This window comes from Callithrix jacchus, chromosome Y (genome assembly GCF_049354715.1).
Source record: "Callithrix jacchus isolate 240 chromosome Y, calJac240_pri, whole genome shotgun sequence".
Classification (NCBI taxonomy): Eukaryota; Metazoa; Chordata; class Mammalia; order Primates; family Cebidae; genus Callithrix; species Callithrix jacchus.
The window spans coordinates 2,726,614-2,744,280 of record NC_133525.1 but is presented as its reverse complement, the minus strand read 5'-3'; positions in this window follow the sequence as shown (position 1 = coordinate 2,744,280).

Genomic DNA, 17,667 nt, shown 5'->3' with positions numbered 1-17,667 from the left:
TCCCTCCAGCATTCTGGGGGGGTAGAGGGAAGGTGGGGGCATGGGGAGAGATTCCCTCCAGCATTCTGGGGGGGTAGGGGAAAGTGGGGGCATGGGGAGGGATTCCCTCCAGCATTCTTGGGGGGGGTAGGGGGAAAGCAGAGTCACGGGGAGGGAATCCGTTCCAGTATCCTCAGGGGCAGGGGGGGTAAGACAGGGACATGGGGAGAGAACCCTCTCCAGCGTCCTCATCGCCTGAAGGACACGGGCTGCAGACATGGCGGGGGGAGGGGGAAGGGGCCGAAGGAGGCCTGGAACCGCCTGGTTTCTCACCGAGGTGACATAAACTGTATTATGTGAAGCTCAGCACAAATCGCAGCACATAAAACTCAGCACTTTGGGAGGCCGAGGCGGGAGGATCAGGAGGTCAGGAGTTCGAGACCAGCCCGGCCAACCTGGTGAAACCCCATCTCTACTAAAAATATAAAAAATTAGCTGGGCCTGGTGGTGGGTGCCTGTAATCCCAGCTACTGGGGAGACTGAGGCAGGAGAATCGCCTGAACCCAGGAGGCGGAGGTTGCGGTGAGCTGAGATCACGCCGTTGCACTCCAGCCTGGGCGACAGACCCTGTCACCACAAAAACAAAAATAATAAAAAAAATACGAAGCAGGCCTGTCGCCCGTCACCTGCATCCCTAGTGCCTTAGGAGGCTGGGGAGGAAGGTTCTCCTCAGCCTCAGACGTGGAGGCCGCTCACCAGGATGCAAGACACACGGAAAACTTTAACGTAAACTAAATAACGACATGAAAACACACAAAACAGCCACGCACGGGCCAGGCGCAGTGGCTCATACCCGTAATCCCACCGTTTTGGGAGGCTGAAGTGGGTGGATCGCTGGAGGTCGGGAGTTCGAGGCCAGCCCGGCCAACATGGTGAAACCTTGTCTCTACTAAAAAAAAATTTTTTTTTAAATTAGCCGGGCATGATGGCGGGTGCCTGTAATCCCAGCTACTCAGGAGGCTGAGGCAGGAGGATCACTTGAACCCGGGAGGCGGAGGGTGCACTGAGGCGAGATCGCGACACTGCGCTCCAGACTGGCCAACAGAGCAAGACTCTGTGTCAAAAGAAAAAGGAAAATTTGTGCCTACGGCGCGTCCTTCCTCTTAGAGACGGAGGCAGACAGTGGAGTGACGTGGCCGCAAGTCCAGGGATGGTGGAGCCCCCGGGAGGTGGGAGACGTGGGTTCTTTAAAGCCCCTGGTTTAAGGCCATTGGTTAAGAGCAGCTGCAGGAGATCTGCACGCCGGGTTAAATACCCGCCACCCAATCTGAGCTCTGTCCACGCTGGGGTGCAGGTGAGCTCCGGGGCTCAGGAGCAGGTGCTGGCTCACGTGTGACCCCATCGCCATCACCCTCCCTTCTATACAGACAACACAGCAAGGGAACGCTTTACACATCCTACTTCCTGGCTCCTGGATTTGTTATCAGATGCCACATATACACCGTGGAATACTACGCAGCCATGAAAAAGGATGAGTTCATGTCCTTTGCAGGGACGTGGAAGAAGCTGGAAACCCGCCTTCTCAGTTGAACAATGAGAACACGTGGACACAGGGAGGGGAGCATCACACTCTGGGGCCTGCCAGCCCCACACAAAAAAATACACACAGGCACAGATGTGCACACACACCACACATGCTCACAAGCATATACACACAGACACAGGAACATACCCACACATATAAACACAGATGTCTACACACACCATGCACACATGCACATACATATATGCACACACCATTCACACACACAGATGTACACACATACTGTGCACACACAGATACACAGAGACACATATACGCACGTACCATTCACACAGACACAGATGTGCACACACGCCATGCACACACGCATGCACACACCATTCATACACATGTGAACACAGCACGCAGACAGATACACACATATGCACAGACAATTCACACACACATATACACACACATATATGCACACACCATTCACACACACAGATGTGCCCACACACCATGCACACACAAACATATATGTACACATCATTCACACACAGATGTGCACACATACTGTGCACACACAGATACACAGAGACACATATAGGCACGTACCATTCACACACAGACACAGATGCACACACATCATGCACACACAGGTACACACATACGCACACAACCATTCACACACAGACACAGATGTACACACACCATGAACACACACGTACACACAGACACATACGCACACAAACATTGACACACACAAACATGTGCATATACCATGCACACAGACAGATACACACACATATACGCACACACCATTCACACACACATGTGCACACACACCATGCACATGCACACACACAGATGTACACACATACACACACACCATTCACACAGACAGAGATGTGTGCACATGCCATGCACACACACACAGATATACACACATATACACACACACCATTCACACAGACACAGATGTGCACACACGCCATGCACACACACACAGATATACACACATATACACACACACCATTCACACAGACACAGATGTGCACACACGCCATGCACACACGCATGCACACACCATTCATACACATGTGAACACAGCACGCAGACAGATACACACATATGCACAGGCAATTCACACACACAGATGGACACACACACACCATGCACACACACAGGTACACACAGACACATACACAGACACCATGCACACACACAGACATATATATGTACACATCATTCACACACAGATGTGCACACATACTGTGCACACACAGATACACAGAGACACATATACGCATGTACCATTCACACACAGACACAGATGCACACACACCATGCACATACACACACAGATATACACACATATACACACACACCATTCACACAGACACAGATGTGCACACACGCATGCACACACCATTCATACACATGTGAACACAGCACGCAGACAGATACACACATATGCACAGGCAATTCACACACACAGAGGGACACACACACCATGCACACACACAGGTACACACAGACACATACACAGACACCATTCACAAACAGACACAGATGAACACACACACCATGCACACACACAGATACACACACATATATGCACACACCACACACATGTGCACACACACCATGCACATGCACACACACATATACACACACACCTTTCACACAGACACAGATGTGCACACACACCATGCAGACACACAGGTACACACAGACATGTGCACACACACTATGCACACACATGCACCATTCACATACACAGATGTGCACACACATCATGCCCACACACAGATACACACGGACACCCCCACGCACCCCCAGACTGCACGTAGCAGCCATCCAGCTTCCTGCAAACACCCCATGTGCGGTTGGAACCCGGCAAAGCCTCGTGTGTCACCGGGCACAGGGCGGCTGCCGGGGCTGGAGGGGGGCGAGCGGCTGCCGCAGGCTGGGGGAGGCGTGCGGGCCAGTCGTGCAGATAATGTGTCATAATTTGGCCTCCGATTGTGACAGGCCTGGGTGCCTGGGACATTAAATCATCGCCCCAAGGGACTCTCACTCTGGCAAGGTGCACCGGTTACGTCTGTCATCTCCTTCCACAAACTACCTATCACTCTTGACGTGATTGCGCCGGAATTAGTCAGTGCATTTAGACGTAAATGAGACACATCCAACAATGAGAATCAGCACGAAAATTCAGCCCCGTGGAGCTGACACGCCGGCGGCTTCCATCCGTCCCCGCACCTGTGCCCCGCTTATTAGCACCCTGATAACGAAAGTCGTGTATCAAAAAAACTCCGGAAACTTTTTTGAGGGGCATGTTTAAATGAGCCTTAAATCCCCAAATAACTGTGTAATGTGAGCTCTCCCTGAAGTCCCAGGTTGCAAGCGGCTCCCAGCACAGACAGAGACGTAAGTGGCCTGTGTGTGCGCGTGGCTCAGCCGTGGCACAGCTCGGCTACGTGAGTCTATCCGAGGTCTTTTTTCCTCCCCGTTCATCCTGGGCTCCTTCCTAACGTGGAACTGTCTTCCGAGGAAGCAGGCTGAGACGCACAGAGGCCTACGCACACACGGACACACAGGAACACGGACACACATCCATGCATAGGCACGCCCACCTCACACAGACACACACACAGACACACACACACTGACATGCATGGACTCGGAGAGACGCAGGGGCACTCACAGACACACAGACACACATATACACATAGGCACACATGTGCACACACGAATACACATAGGCACACCAACGCACAAAAACACTCATATACACGCAGAGAGACACAGGAGCACTCAGAGACACACAGACACACAGTCACACATAGGCACATATGTGCACACACGAATACACACAGGCACACCAACGCACACACACATGCATGCACTCAGAGAGACACAGGAGCACTCAGAGACACACAGACACACATATACACATAGGCACACATGTGCACACACGAATACACATAGGCACACCAACGCACAAAAACACTCATATACACGCAGAGAGACACAGGAGCACTCAGAGACACACAGTCACACATAGGCATATATGTGCACACACATATACCCATAGGCACACCAAGACACACTCAGACACACATGCGTGCACTCAGAGAGACACAGGAGGACTCAGAGATGCACAGTCACACATATACACATAGGCACACATGTGCGCACACATATACCCATAAGCACACCAACACTCACAGAGACACACATGCGTGCACTCAGAGAGACACAGGAGCACTCAGAGACACACAGACACACAGTCACACATAGGCACACATGTGCACACACGAATACACATAGGTACACCAACGCACAGACACATGCATGCACTCGGCGAGACGCAGGGGCACTCACAGACACACAGACACACAGTCACACATAGGCACATATGTGCACACACGAATACACACAGGCACACCAACGCACAGACACATGCATGCACTCAGAGAGACACAGGAGCACTCAGAGATGCACAGTCACACATATACACATAGGCACACATGTGCACACACATATACCCATAAGCACAGCAACACTCACAGAGACACACATGCGTGCACTCAGAGAGACACAGGAGCACTCAGAGACACACAGACACACATATACACATAGGCACACATGTGCACACACATATACCCATAAGCACACCAACACTCACAGAGACACACATGCGTGCACTCAGAGAGACACAGGAGCACTCAGAGACACACAGACACACATATACACATAGGCACACATGTGCACACACATATACCCATAAGCACACCAACACTCACAGAGACACACATGCATGCACTCAGAGAGACACACTCACACATATACACATAGACACACCAACGCACAGACACATGCATGCACTCGGCGAGACGCAGGGGCACTCACAGACACACAGACACACAGTCACACATAGGCACATATGTGCACACACGAATACACACAGGCACACCAACGCACAGACACATACATGCACTCAGAGAGACACAGGAGCACTCAGAGACACACAGACACACATATACACATAGGCACACATGTGCACACACGAATACACATAGGCACACCAACGCACAAAAACACTCACATTCACTCAGAGAGACACAGGAGCACTCAGAGACACACAGACACACAGTCACACATAGGCACATATGTGCACACACGAATACACATAGGTACACCAATGCACAGACACATGCATGCACTCAGAGAAACACAGGAGCACTCAGAGATGCACAGTCACACATATACACATAGGCACACATGTGCACACACGAATACACATAGGCACACCAACGCACAAAAACACTCACATGCACACAGAGAGACACAGGAGCACTCAGAGACACACAGACACACAGTCACACATAGGCATATATGTGCACACACATATACCCATAGGCACACCAAGACACACTCAGACACACATGCGTGCACTCAGAGAGACACAGGAGGACTCAGAGATGCACAGTCACACATATACACATAGGCACACATGTGCGCACACATATACCCATAAGCACACCAACACTCACAGAGACACACATGCGTGCACTCAGAGAGACACAGGAGCACTCACAGACACACAGACACACAGTCACACATAGGCACATATGTGCACACACGAATACACATAGGCACACCAACGCACAAAAACACTCACATGCACACAGAGAGACACAGGAGCACTCAGAGACACACAGACACACAGTCACACATAGGCACACATGTGCACACACGAATACACATAGGTACACCAACGCACAGACACATGCATGCACTCGGCGAGACGCAGGGGCACTCACAGACACACAGACACAGAGTCACACATAGGCACACATGTGCACACACGAATACACATAGGCACACCAACGCACAGACACATACATGCACTCAGAGAGACACAGGAGCACTCAGAGACACACAGACACACAGTCACACATAGGCACATATGTGCACACACATATACCCATAGGCACACCAAGACACACTCAGACACACATGCGTGCACTCAGAGAGACACAGGAGGACTCAGAGACACACAGACACACATATACACATAGGCACACATGTGCACACACATATACCCATAAGCACACCAACACTCACAGAGACACACATGCGTGCACTCAGAGAGACACAGGAGGACTCAGAGACACACAGACACACATATACACATAGGCACACATGTGCACACACATATACCCATAAGCACACCAACACTCACAGAGACACACATGCGTGCACTCAGAGAGACACAGGAGCACTCAGAGACACACAGACACACATATACACATAGGCACACATGTGCACACACGAATACACATAGGCACACCAACGCACAAAAACACTCATATACACACAGAGAGACACAGGAGCACTCAGAGACACACAGACACACAGTCACACATAGGCATATATGTGCACACACATATACCCATAGGCACACCAAGACACACTCAGACACACATGCGTGCACTCAGAGAGACACAGGAGGACTCAGAGACACAGTCACACATATACACATAGGCACACATGTGCGCACACATATACCCATAAGCACACCAACACTCACAGAGACACACATGCGTGCACTCAGAGAGACACAGGAGCACTCAGAGACACACAGACACACAGTCACACATAGGCAGATATGTACACACACGAATACACACAGGCACACCAACACACACACACATGCATTCACTCATAGACACACAGGAGCACTCAGAGACGCACAGTCACACATATACACATAGGCACACATGTGCACACACATATACACACAGGCACACCAACACACACACACGTGCATACATTCAGAGAGACACAGGAGCACTCAGAGACGCAGTCACACATATACCCATAGGCACACCAACACTCACACAGACACACATGCATGCACTCAGAGAGACACAGACACACATATACACATAGGCACACATGTGCGCACACATATACCCATAAGCACACCAACACTCACACAGACACACATGCATGCACTCAGAGACACACAGACACACATATACACATAGGCACACATGTGCACACACATATACACACAGGCACACCAACACACAAACACATGCACGCACTCATAGACACACAGGAGCACTCAGAGAGACACAGACACACATATACACATAGGCACACATGTGCACACACATATACACATAGGCACACCAACACTCACACAGACACATGCATGCACTCAGAGATGCACACTCACACATATACACATAGGCACACATGTGCACACACATATACACATAGGCACACATGTGCACACACATATACACATAGGCACACCAACAGTCACACAGACACACATGCGTGCACTCAGAGAGACACAGACACACATATACACATAGGCACACCAACACACAGACACATGCATGCACTCACAGACACACAGGAGCACTCAGAGACGCACACTCACACATATACACAAAAAGAGCATTTTTTTTCCTTCCTCCCGTGGATTTTCACACGAAAACTGGGTGCGTCTGATGGAGGGATAGTAGGGGGTGGGGGGCCAGGGGAGGGAAAACAGCGGGTAGGGGCCCAAGGGAGGGATAACAGGTGGTGGGGGGCCAAGGGAGGGATAGCAGGGGGTTGGGGGATTGGGGAGGGTAGCAGGAGGAGGGGGGATTCAGGAGGGATAGCAGGAAGTGGGGGGATTGGGGAGGGATAGCAGGGGGTGGGGGGATTGGGGAGGGTAGCAGGAGGAGGGGGGATTCAGGAGGGATAGCAGGAAGTGGGGGGATTGGGGAGGGATAGCAGGGGGTGGGGGGATTGGGGAGGGATAGCAGGAAGTGGCGTAATTGGGAAGGGATAGCAGGGGGTGGGGGGATTGGGGAGGGTAGCAGGAGGAGGGGGGATTCGGGAGGGATAGCAGGAAGTGGGGGGATTGGTGAGGGATAGCAGGGGGTGGGGGGATTGGGGAGGGATAGCAGGAAGTGGGGGGATTGTGGAGGGATAGCAGGGGGTGGGGGGATTGGGGAGGATAGCAGGGGGTGGGGGTAATTGGGATAAAATAGCAGGGGGTGTGGGGATTGGGGAGGGATAGCAGGGGGTGGGGGGATTGGGGAGGGATAGCAGGGGGTGGAGGGATTGGGGAGGGATAGCAGGGGGTGAGGGGATTGGGGAGGGATAGCAGGGGGTGAGGGGATTGGGGAGGGATAGCAGGGGGTGAGGGGATTGGGGAGGGATAGCAGGGGGTGGGGGGATTGGGGAGGGATAGCAGGGGGTGAGGGGATTGGGGAGGGATAGCAGGGGGTGGGGGGATTGGGGAGGGATAGCAGGGGGTGAGGGGATTGGGGAGGGATAGCAGGGGGTGGGGGGATTGGGGAGGGATAGCAGGAGGTGGTGGAATTGGGGAGGGATAGCAGGGGGTGGGGAGATTGGGAAGGGATAGGAGGAGGTGGGGGGATTGGTGTGGAATAGCAGGAAGTGGGGGGATTGGGGAGGGATAGCAGGAGGTGGGGGAATTGGGGTGGGATAGCAGGAAGTAGGGGATTGGGGAGGATAGCAGGGGGTGGGGGGATTGGGGAGGGATTGCAGGAAGTGGGGGAATTGGGGAGGGTAGCAGGGGGTGGGGGGATTGGGGAGGGATAGCAGGGCATGGGGGGATTGGGGTGGGATAGCAGGGGGTGTGGGGATTGGGGAGGGATAGCAGGGGGTGGGGGGATTGGGGAGGGATAGCAGGGGGTGAGGGGATTGGGGAGGGATAGCAGGGGGTGGGGCGATTGGGGTGGGATAGCAGGGGGTGGGGGATTGGGGAGGGATAGCAGGAGGTGGTGGAATTGGGGAGGGATAGCAGGGGGTGGGGAGATTGGGAAGGGATAGGAGGAGGTGGGGGGATTGGTGTGGAATAGCAGGAAGTGGGGGAATTGTGGAGGGTAGCAGGAGGAGGGGGGATTCGGGAGGGATAGCAGGAAGTGGGGGGATTGTGGAGGGATAGCAGGGGGTGGGGGGATTGGGGAGGATAGCAGGGGGTGGGGGTAATTGGGATAAAATAGCAGGGGGTGTGGGGATTGGGGAGGGATAGCAGGGGGTGGGGGAATTGGGGAGGGATAGCAGGAAGTGGGGGGATTGGGGAGGGATAGCAGGGGGTGGGGGGATTGGGGAGGGATAGCAGGAAGTGGGGGAATTGGGGAGGGTAGCAGGGGGTGGGGGGATTGGGGAGTGATAGCACAGGGTGTGGAGATTGGGTAGTATAGCAGGGGGTGGGGGGATTGGGGTGGGATAGCAGGAAGTGGGGGAATTGGGGAGGGATAGCAGGGAGTGGGGGGATTGGGGTGGGATAGCAGGGGGTGTGGGGATTGGGGAGGGATAGCAGGAAGTGGGGGAATTGGGGAGGGTAGCAGGGGGTGGGGGGATTGGGGAGGGATAGCAGGGCATGGGGGGATTGGGGAGGGATAGCAGGGGGTGGGGGGATTGGGGAGGGATAGCAGGGGGTGGGGGATTGGGGAGGGATAGCAGGGGGTGGGGGGATTGGGGAGGGATAGCAGGGGGTGGGGGGATTGGGGAGGGATAGCAGGGGGTGGGGGATTGGGGAGGGATAGCAGGGGGTGGGGGGATTGGGAAGGGATAGCAGGAGGTCGGGGGATTGGTGTGGAATAGCAGGAATTGGGGGGATTGGGGAGGGATAGCAGGAAGTAGGGGATTGGGGAGGGTAGCAGGAAGTAGGGGATTGGGGAGGGATTGCAGGGAGTGGGGGAATTGGGGTGGGATAGCAGGGTTGGGGGGATTGGGGAGGGATAGCAGGGGTTGGGGGGATTGGGGAGGGATAGCAGGAAGTAGGGGATTGGCGAGGGATAGCAGGGGCTGGGGGATTGGGGTGGGATAGCAGGGGGTGGGGGGATTGGGGAGGGATTGCAGGGAGTGGGGGGATTGGGGAGGGATAGCAGGGAGTGGGGGATTGGGGTGGGATAGCAGGGGGTGGAGGGATTGGGGTGGGATAGCAGGGGCTGGGGGATTGGGGAGGGATTGCAGGCAGTGGGGGGATTGGGGAGGGATAGCAGGAAGTGGGGGGATTGGGGTGGGATAGCAGGGGTTGGGGGATTGGGGAGGGATAGCAGGGCATGGGGGTATTGGGGTGGGATAGCAGAGGGTGGGGGGATTGGGGAGGGATAGCAGGGAGTGGGGGGATTGGGGAGGGATTGCAGGGAGTGGGGGATTGGGGAGGGATTGCAGGGGGTGGGGGATTGGGGAGGGATAGCAGGGGCTGGGGGGATTGGGGAGGGATTGCAGGGAGTGGGGGGATAGGGGTGGGATAGCAGGGGGTGGGGGATTGGGGAGGGATAGCAGGGGCTGGGGGGATTGGGGAGGGATTGCAGGGAGTGGGGGGATTGGGGAGGGATTGCAGGGAGTGGGGGGATTGGGGAGGGATAGCAGGGGGTGGGGGTATTGGGGAGGGATAGCAGGACGTAGGGGATTGGGGAGGGATAGCAGGGGGTGGGGGTATTGGGGAGGGATAGCAGGAAGTAGGGGATTGGGGAGGGTAGCAGGGGGTGGGGGGATTGGGGAGGGACAGCAGGGAGTGGGGGGCCATTGGAGGGGACATGGTGGCACAGCAGGGTCGTGCAAAGCGACTCAGTTCCCGTCCTGTGCACCTGCAAAGGGCCGGGATGGACGTGACCCGTTATAAACCCGTTGCCACAGTCGGAAGAGAGTGTGGGACACAGACAAGGAGACACAGGAGTTGACATGGAGGAGACGGACGTGAACGTGGACCTTTCTTCTTGCTTTTCTTTGTGTTTTGAGAAAGGGTCTGGCTCTGCGGCCCGGGCTGGAGGGCAATGGCGCGATCTCGGCTCACCGCAGCCTCCGCCTCCAGGGTTCAGGTGATTCTCCTGCCTCAGTCTCCCCAGTAGCTGGGATTACAGCCACGCACCACCGTGCCCAGCTAATTTTTTGTATTTTTAGTAGAGACGGGGTTTCACCATGTTGACCAGGCTGGTCTCGAACTCCTGACCTCAGGTGATCCACCCGCCTCAGCCTCCCAAAGTGCTGGCATTTCAGGCATGAGCCACCCCGTCTGGCCAATATTTTTTGTATTTTTAATAGAGACGGGGTTTCACCATGTTGGCCAGGCTGGTCTCGAACTCCTGACCTCAGGCGATCCACCCGCCTCGCCCTCCCAAAGTGCTGGGATGACGGGCGTGAGCCACAGCACCAGGCCCGATTTCTTCTTAAAGAAGAAAGAAAACTCACAAAAGTCTTTCCTTTCCAGGGGCTAAACTACGCCTCTGTGGAAGTTCCAGACACCCTGAGACAATCCCAGGCCCTCATTAGAGCCGGCCACGTGGCCTTGCACCCCGGTAGGGTGGAAGACAGACGCGTTCGGAGCCCGTCTGCTTGGGGGGGGGAGTCACCTGTGACCACAATTAGTGAGCTGGGCCGGGCTGGGCAAAGGCTGAAAAAGAGACTCACAAAAAGCGTTTGATCATCTGTGTCTCCGCCTCGAGGGATTCAACAAAACGTGTCCTCTGAATTGTGGTCACTTTTCAGGATGGTGTGTTTCGACTTTGAATTTTAATTCTGTAAAAGGACTCGCCCAGTCAGTTTTCCAGGCCAAGCCGGGCGTGTCTGTGGCTTTTCTGCGTGAACCACCCTCCTGAAAGTGACGTCACGTTCCCTCCGTGTCTGTGGGTTTTCTGCATGAACCACCCTCCTGAAAGTGACGTCATGTTCCCTCCATCTCTGTGGCTTTTCTGCGTGAACCACCCTCCTGAAAGTGACGTCATGTTCCGTCCGTAGCTGCGTGAACCACCCTCCTGAAAGTGACGTCACGTTCCCTCCGTGTCTGTGGCTTTTCTGCGTGAACCACCCTCCTGAAAGTGACGTCATGTTCCCTCCGTAGCTGCGTGAACCACCCTCCTGAAAGTGACGTCACGTTCCCTCCGTGTCTGTGGCTTTTCTGCGTGAACCACCCTCCTGAAAGTGACGTCATGTTCCCTCCGTAGCTGCGTGAACCACCCTCCTGAAAGTGACGTCATGTTCCCTCCGTAGCTGCGTGAACCACCCTCCTGAAAGTGACGTCATGTTCCCTCCGTCCCTGTGGCTTTTCTGCATGAACCACCCTCCTGAAAGTGACGTCACGTTCCCTCCGTCTCTGTGGCTTTTCTGCGTGAACCACCCTCCTGAAAGTGACGTCATGTTCCCTCCGTCCCTGTGGCTTTTCTGCATGAACCACCCTCCTGAAAGTGACGTTACGTTCCCTGTGTCATGGATTTTTTGCGTGAACCACCCTCCTGAAAGTGACGTCACGTTCCCTCCGTGTCTGTGGCTTTTCTGCGTGAACCACCCTCCTGAAAGTGACGTTACGTTCCCTGTGTCGTGGATTTTTTGCGTGAACCACCCTCCTGAAAGTGACGTCATGTTCCCTCCGTCGTGGCTTTTCTGCGTGAACCACCCTCCTGAAAGTGACGTCATGTTCCCTCCGTAGCTGCGTGAACCACCCTCCTGAAAGTGACGTCACGTTTCCTCCATCTCTGCGTGAACCACCCTCCTGAAAGTGACGTCATGTTCCCTCCGTAGCTGCGTGAACCACCCTCCTGAAAGTGACGTCATGTTCCCTCCGTAGCTGCGTGAACCACCCTCCTGAAAGTGACGTCATGTTCCCTCCGTAGCTGCGTGAACCACCCTCCTGAAAGCGACGTCATGTTCCCAGAATAACACAAAGAGGCCGGGCGCTGTGGCTCACGCCTTCATCCCGGCGCTTTGGGAGGCTGAGGAGGGCAAATCACCTGAGGTCAGGAGTTCGAGACCACCCCGGCCAACATGGTGAAACCCCTTCGTTGCTAAAAATACCATAAAATAAAAATTAGCCGGGCGTGGTGGCTGGCACCTGTAATTTCCGCTACTCTGGAGGCTGAGGCACGAGGATCGCTTGAACCCGGGAGGCGGAGGTTGCGGTGAGCCGAGATCGCGCCACTGCACTCCAGGCTGGGCAACAGGAGCAAAACTCCACCTCAAAAGAATAAAAAATAATGATTATAATAATTTTTCAAAACAATAGGCACCCTAGGTCTGGTGTGGTGGCTCACGGCTGTAATCCCAGCACCTTGAGAGGCCGAGGTGGAAGGATCATCTGAGGTCAGGAGTTCGAGACCAGCCTGGCCAACACAGTGAAACCCAATCTCTACTAAAAATACCAAGATTAGCCGGGCATGGTGGTGGGTGCCTATAATCCCAGCTACTGGGGAGGCTGAGGCAGGAGGATCACTTGAACCCGGAAGCGGAGGCTGCACTGAGTTGAGATCACGCCATTGCCCTCCGGCCTGAGACCCTTTCTCAAAAAAATTGAACAGAGTCCAGAGGCCGCCCTACGTTTCACAGTCACGGCTGAGCCAGGAAAAGTGGGTCCAGGGTGTGCTGTTCCTTCCCCCGGCCCGGCCATCTGTCTGCAGAAATGCAATTCTCTGCCCTAGGCCGGGAACCCAGGGCCACATTCAGCCCAAACAGCGGGAAAGCACAAGCCCCATTCTGAATACAGCTCGGGGGTCTCCCGTGCTTCAGATAATAAATATAAAAAATCAAATCAAAATTGATTAAAGACTTAAATCTAAGACCTCAAACTATGAAGCACAAGAAAACTTGGGGAGGCCGGGGGCGGTGGCTCAGGCCTGTAACCCTAGCACTTTGGGAGGCCGAGGCGGGAGGATCACGAGGTCAAGAGTTCGAGACCAGCCCGGTCAACATGGTGAAACCACGTCTCTACTAAAAATACAAAAAATTAGCCGGGCACGGTGGTGCGTGCCTGTAATTCCAGCTACTGGGGAGACTGAGGCAGGAGAATTGCCTGAACCCAGGAGGCGGAGGTTGCGGTGAGCCGAGGTCCCGCCATTGCACTCCAGCCTGGGTGACAAGAGCAAAAGTCTGTGTCAAAAAAAAAAAAAAAAAAAAAATTGGAAGACTGTGCCCTGGCAGTGAAATTAATATTTCAGCAGGCTCCCCACCACCCCGGATTAGAAATAATTAACAATAATCAGCTCCCAGGGGCTCTGCCTCCTCCCCATGCAAATCCACCACGGTTTCCGTGAAAAAAGGGTTTTTCATATGCTGATTTCACACCACTCCATCCCAGGCAAAACTCCCTTTTTTTCTGAAAATGAATTTTTTTTTTTTTTTTTTTTTTTGAGGTGGAGTCTCGCTCTTGTTACCCAGGCTGGAGTGCAATGTTGTGATCTCGGCTCAGTGCAACCTCCGCCTCCCGGGTTCAAGCGATTCTCCTGCCTCAGCCTCCCGAGTAGCTGGGACTACAGGCACGCACCTGCCACCACACCTGGCGAATTTTGTATTTTTAGTAGAGACGGGGTTTCTCCATGTTGGTCAGGCTGGTCTCGAACTCCTGACCTCAGGTGATCTGAGCACCTCAACCTCCCAAAGCGCTGGGATTAAAGGCATGAGTCACAATTCCTGTGTGTTTTTGTTTCTCTCTCCCTCTCTCTGTCTCTCTGTTTTTTTTTTTTTAATAAAGTGTCACTCTGTCACCCAGGCTGGAGTGCAATGGCGCGATCTCAGCTCACCGCAGACTCCGCCTCCCGGGTTCAAACTATTCTCCTGCCTCACTGTCCTCAGTACCTGGGACTACAGGTGGCCACCACCACGCCCAGCTAATTTTGTGTATTTTTAGTATTTCACCATGTTGACCTGGATGGTCTCGAACTCTTGACCTTGTGATGATCCCTCCTCGGCCTCCCTAAATGCTGGGATTAGAGGTGTGAGCCACTGCGTCCGCCCTGTGAGGTTTTTAATAATATTAAATCACAAGGGGTCAGGAAGGGATGGTCTGAGTCCCATGCTGGGTCCCCGGCTGCCTCACCTGTCACCTGTCCAAGCACAGCCATGGATGGGGAAGCTTTGCCTTCTGATGCCCTTGTCTCGGGCCTGCCCGTCCTACTATGTGCCATCCCCAAATCCAACAGGCCTCTGGCTAATCAGAGGAGCACCCAGGGTCGGGGCAGGCCCTCGGCAACCCCCTCATCCATGCCCTCCTCTGACCTCCTTCCAACTCTGACAAGATATCTGCTCTGGCCGGAAAGGTCCCGGGTTCGATCCCCAGCTGGGAAGTTTGAAGCAGATTAAATGAGGCATTTCTGACTTACGAGGCCGTGAAAAATTAATGCTTCTCGGTTCTGTGAAAAGCGCCCAACGTTGTTCTGCTCTAACTCAAAAAAAAAAAAAGGAGAAAAACACATCTTCGGAGAGTTTTCTAGCTCGGCCCTGCCACGCGGTGAAAAGAGAAGGATTTTATTCTGTGGGCGTTTTTTTGTGCAAAGTTTTGTGAAGGAGACGCGGAGTCGGAAGGGGTGTCACGGGGCTCCTGCTGGTGGGAATATTCTATGGGAAAAGGGTCCTCTGATAATTTTATATACATATATAAATTTATTTATGTTATATATTTTATATATATTATATATATTTTATATATAATATATATGTTATATATATTATATATATTTTATATATAATATATATGTTATATATATTTTATATATAATATATTATATATAATTATATATAAAATAATATATATATTATATATTATATATAATATACATAATTTGTATATATGTGATATATAATATACATAATTTGTATTTTATAATACAAATTTTGCATATTATGTATATTAATATTATACATATATATACTCTATATATATAATATATATATATAGAGTATATATATAATATTAATATACATAATATATATATTATATATATATAATATACATAATATATATATACATAATATACATAATATATATATACATAGACTTATATATATAAATATAATATACATAATATGCATAATTTGTATATACATGATATATACAAATATATCATGTATATACAAATTATATACAATATACAATATATTTATGATATATAATATACATAATTTGTATATATGATATATAATATATATAATTTGTATATACATATTACATATAATGTATAATTATTTAATATAATTAATATATTTATAAAATATTATATCAGTATATATAATAATTATATGTAATATATAATAATTATATATTAGATATATTAATTATAATATATGATTTCATATAATGAATATATAATATAATTATATATAATATAATATATAATATATAATTATATATGATCATATAATTATTATATACATTATATATAATGATATTATATAATTTATATTATAATAATTGTATATAATATATAATATAATTATTATTTAATATAGTATTATATATACTTTTATATATTATATATTATATATAGTATATGTAGTATATATAATTATATAAATATAATTATAAATATATATATATATATACACACACACACACACACACATTTTTTTTTAATGGAGTCCCGCTCTTTTTGTCCAGCCTGGAGTGCGGTGGTGAAATCTCAATTCACCACAACCTCCGCCTCCCGGGTTCAAGCGATTCTCCTGCCTCAGCCTCCCCAGTAGCTGAGATGACAGGCACGGCCCAGCACACCCGGCTAATTTTTATATTTTTAGTAGACACGAGGATTCTCCATTCTGCCCAGGCTGGTCTCGAACTGCTGACCTCACGTGATGAACCCACCTGGGCCTCCCAAAGTGCTGGGATGACACGTGTGAGCCACTGCGTCCGACCCCGTAAGGATAGTGATTACCACGTAGCAGGTGTTTAATTGAAAGTCTCTATTTCCCTCCCTGCCTCCCCCCAATTCCTGTGTTTTAATCCTTAACAAACTGATGTCAGGAAGTAGAGTCTTTGGAAGGACGGAGGGAGGGAAGGAGGGAAGGAGGGAGGGAGGGAGGGAGGGAGGGAGGGAGGGAGGGAGGAAGGCATGGAGGAAGGAAGAAGGGAGGGAGGGAAGGAGGGAAGGAGGGAAGGAGGGAGGGAGGGATGGAGGGAAGGAGGGAAGGAAGGAGGGAAGGAGGGAGGGAGGGAGGGAGGGAGGAAGAAAGAAGGGAGGGAGGGAAGGATGGAGGGAGGGGAGGCAGGGAGGGAAGGAACGAGGGAAGGAGGTAGGAAGGGAGGAAGGGATGGAGTAACGAAGAAGGGAGGGAGGGAAGGAGGGAAGGAGGGATGGAGGGAAGGAGGGAAGGAAGGAGGGAAGGAGGGAGGGAGGGAGGGAGGGAGG